This window comes from Dipodomys merriami, unplaced genomic scaffold (genome assembly GCF_024711535.1).
Source record: "Dipodomys merriami isolate MVZ:Mamm:240054 unplaced genomic scaffold, mDipMer1.0.p SCAF_383, whole genome shotgun sequence".
Classification (NCBI taxonomy): Eukaryota; Metazoa; Chordata; class Mammalia; order Rodentia; family Heteromyidae; genus Dipodomys; species Dipodomys merriami.
In genome coordinates, this window is record NW_027205415.1 from 183,779 (window position 1) to 188,387 (window position 4,609).

The following is a 4,609-nucleotide window of genomic DNA, read 5'->3' on the forward strand; positions in this document are numbered from 1 at the left end:
ACTCATATATACATAAGTATATACATATACACACATATATGTATATACACATATATGCAAAATTGTTTTTTTGAGCACCAACTTAATCAGAAGAAAATGAAACAAAAATAAGATTAGGAAAATGAAATTATATTACTGAAGAAAATATACACATTTGAATCAATCTGTTTAATTTTAACAATTTTTTGTGTATGCCACTACTGGGGCTTGAATTCCGGGCCTAAGCATTCTCCCTTAGCTTAGTTCTCAAGGCTATCACTTGAGCCACAGCTCCATTTTCAGATTTTTGCTGATTGATTGGAGATAAAAGTCTCATGGACTTTCCTACCCGGTCTAGTTTTGAACCTTGATCTGCAGATCTCAGCCTGCTGAGTAGCTGGGATTATAAGTCTGAACCACTGGTGTCCAGGTGAGTCTGTTTGCTAAGTTGGAGCCTGGGGTCATTGGAAAATAGCATTAAAACCTTGGAGCAGGGAGAAGCCAGGATGAAGAGTCCCTGTGTCTCTACATACCAGAAATAAAGGCACAGATATCTGGGGGAAATCAGGAAGGCAAGTTAGCAAGCTAAGAGCTACCAGAACAAAGTCAGGAAGTAGCAAAGAAAATAAAAATACTGTACTCCAAATTCAGAGATTCTTATTCTTGCTTGGCTTTTTCACTGAAGGCTGATGCTCTACCAATTGAACCACAGCTCTACTTCCCTTTTTCATTTTTTGCTGGTTCACTGGAGATAGGAGTTTCACAGACTTTCTAGCCTTGGCTGGCTTTGAACCAGAGTCCTCAGACCTTAGCCTCCTGAGTAGTTAGTATTAAAAGTATGAGAACTTGGCAGCTTTCTTTTCTTTTTCTTTTCCTTCCTTCCTTCCTTCCTTCTTTCCTTCCTTCCTTCCTTCCTTCCTTCCTTCCTTCCTTCCTTCCTTCCTTCCTTCCTTCCTTCCTTCTTTCCTTCGTGCCTTCCTGCCTGCCTGCCTGCCTGCCTTTCTTCTTTCTTTCTTCTTCCTTCCTTCCCTCTCCTTCCTTCCTTCCTTTCCTCCCTCCCTCTCTCCCTCCCTCTCTTCTTTCATTCTTTCTTTCTTTCTTCCCTCCTTCCTTCCTTCTTTCCTTCCTTCCTTTCCCTTCCTTCCTACCCCTTCCTCCCTCCCTCCCTCCCCCTCTCTCTTGCTTGCTTGCTTGCTTTTAGCTATAGCTTTTTAATATATTGATCTCTGTCTCTCTGTCTCTGTCTCTATCTCTGTCTCTCTCTTTATCCCTGTCATGGGGCTTGAACTCAGGGCCTGGGCACAGCCCCAAGCTCATTTCGTCAAGGCTAGTGCTCTACCACTTTGAGCCACATAGCCACTTCAGTGATTCATTGAACATAAGATCTTATGGACTTTCTTGCCTGAGCTGGATTTAAACCACAATCCTCAGATCTCCACCTTCTGAGTAGCTAGGATTACAGTTGCTAGCCACTGGTGCCAGTTTTTTCTCTAATTTTTTATTTCACCTTTCCAGCTTTCCTATTAAACTAAGTTGTGTCATTCTCCTTTCTTTTTAAAAAATTATAAACATTTCTGTCCCTTGCAATATCTAATGATATCATTCTTCTCCACAATAATTGAACTATATTCTTGCACAGAAATGGTTCCTTATTTTTAACTCTTTCACAAATAAATTTTGTTTGTCTAACCCCTTCCTATAGCATATAGGAACACTAGTTCCTTTCCTATAGTTATAACCAGTCGTACAAATAATGTAATCTAGTACATATAGAATATGTACAATGTATCTGGCATTGCAAATATTGGTACTTGGTATTGAATTGGGGACTTTGTTATACCCAAGCCAGTGGTGAGAAATGACACATAAACTGTGCCACTACCCAGACCTGCCAAGTCAGACAGAATAATTCCATGGAAAGTTGTTAGATAACTGAAACTCCAAACCAGAAATGACAACAAACTTCAGATGAGCAAAGTTCAGTACAGAGAACACACAAATTATACAAATGAAAGGCAATTAGAGGCATCAAAAAATAAGTGATAACAAAGGTTCTGTATGATAGTAAGAGGATGGAACCTAACACACTGAAATCAACCAGGAGAATTATGATAAGAACATTTAATGAAAGAAAAGAAGGTATGTATAAACACTTCAATGAAATCCAAGAGAAGACAAATACCTAATTGAATCCAAAGGGAATATAAATGAATAACTAAATGAGTGAAAAAGGATACAAATGGGGGCTGGGAATGTGGCTCAGTAGTAGAGTGCTTGCCTAGCATGCATGAGGCCCTGAGTTCGATTCTTCAGCACTACATAAGCAGAAAAAGATGGAAGTGGTGCTGTGGCTCAAGTGGAAGAACACTAGTCTTGAGCTGAAGATCTGAGTGACAGCGCCCAGACCCAGAGTTCAAGCCCCACAACTGACAAAAAAAAGGAGCAAATAAGCCCATAAATAAATGCAAAGAAGATGCAAATTAAGAGCACAAGAAACAAGAAAGATATGACAAATAATTTTACTAAAGTTGGAATTATTGAAAAATCAAACTGAAATCCTGAAGATGAAAACTCTACATGACAAATAAAAAGAAAGTTGAGCTGGGCACTGAGGGTCATGCCTGTCATCGGAACTACTCAAGAGGCTGAGAACTGAGAATCACAGGACAGATGGCTGGCAGAGATTCTTATCTCCAATTAACCACCCAAAAGCTAGAAGTAGATGTGTGGTTCAAGGGGTAGAGCTCCAGCCTTTAGTGGAAAGCAAGAGATCAAGGCCCTAAGTTCAAGTTTCAGTACCATAGCAAGGGCTGGGAGAGACGGGGGGAACCCCTATTCCTGGGCTGCAAGGTCCCCACATAATCTCCTCTAGCTCTAGGTCCTAGAGTCTGAGCCTCAGGCCACAGTGGGGGTCTAAGACCTCAGGGCACCCTCAGCACCCCCTCCCCCCAGCAGTCTCTGGCCCACTTCCTCCTGGACTATTTTTGAGCCTCAGATCCCCAGGCCAATCCCCTGTCATGGAACCCCCTCATCTTCAAGCCTTCATGGTTCTAGACTGGGGTGCAAATACCCCAGGCCCCCCTCTACCACCTGCTACCCACACAGCACCAGGTCCTGGGGGAGCCCCAGCTGAGGCCCCCACTTCTATACCCACCAGCTGTCTAGCCGAGGCCTGCAAAGCTTTTCCCGTGAGCTCTTCTCACAGTGACTAAAACAGAGAAATGTGAAGACCATGGATTTTGAGAAGTGAAGAACACGCCTAAGTGTTTACTATGCAAATAATGTTTGTATGTTAATAGATGGAAACACATGTATTGGAAGACTACAATCTAAAAAACCCCTGTAAGTCACAACATGGTCAGAAGTACAGAGAGTACAGAGCAGAATCAGTGCCATCCTCAGTGAACAAAGCAGGGCCTCGAGTGTCAGCAGGGGTGAAAGAGAACACCCTGGGCATGAACACTTCACAACAGACCACAAGTGTGGATAGGAGTTGCAACTCATGACTGAGACCGACTGAGTGTCATGGGTATTTGCATAAGGCCATGAGTTCACGATTGGCCTAAGGCTTTCCAGACCTCTGTGGCTGGCAGAGTCCCATCACATGACCTTTGCCACCACTGCACTGTTACCAGCCACTGAGGTATTTTACTTTAATGCATTTTTAACTGTTATTTTAAAGGTGATGTACAGGTGGGCTTACAGTTACATAAGTCAGGTAATGAGTCCATTTCTTTTTGGACAATGTCCTCCCTTCCCTCACTTTCTCCCAGTTTTTCCTCCCATCCCCAACCACAAGCTGTAGAGTTTATTTTCCACAGTGTCCAGTGAATACCATGGCTGCGTTTGTTTCTCCTTTGTCCCTCCATTTCTATGTCCCTGCATGCCCTCCAAAAGACAGATACATGGACAAGAAAAAATAAAACAAAAACAGCAATGAGAAAAAACCTCTTGTTTCATTTTTCTGGAGTTCATTTGGATAAATATAATTTTGTATGATCAGAGGTACATAGGCATAGTGCCTTTGTGTTCCTCTCCTAAGATATCCTCCTTTGGTCTTACTGTGTGTGATTGCCTAGAGACGTGTCTAATTTATCATGTCCTAGTGAATTGTGTTTTTTTGAAACCATCCAGTGTGTTTACTTACAGATTTATAGGCACATTCTAGCTCTCACAAATAAGGGTAACCACAGAGCCTATGTTTCTTTGTACTATAGTTTCTCTTCAGGTGTATAAATCTTTTGCCTTTCACTTCGTTTGATTTTTTTGTGTTGCTGAGAATCTTGAGGTGACTGAATAACTCTCCTTGGTGGCAGGATCTCCACTGGAATATGGCTTCCTTGTTGTGGATTGAGACAAACCAAGCATCCTCGTGCTAGGCAGGTTTCTTAAGTGCAGCTGCACAGGGTGGCAGTGACCTCAGAATCTGTCACTCTATGCGGTATCAGGTAGGGTCAGGTCATTAGGCAGTGAGACATGTCACGGATACCTTTGATACAAATCTCTGTGCTTCAGCCATGCATCAGTTAACGTGACCTGAAACATGGCCCAGAATCTCCCAGACCTGCTTGTGTCAGAAATCCCCGTGGTTGAACTTGGGTCATTTCAGATCACACAAATGCCACGCCTT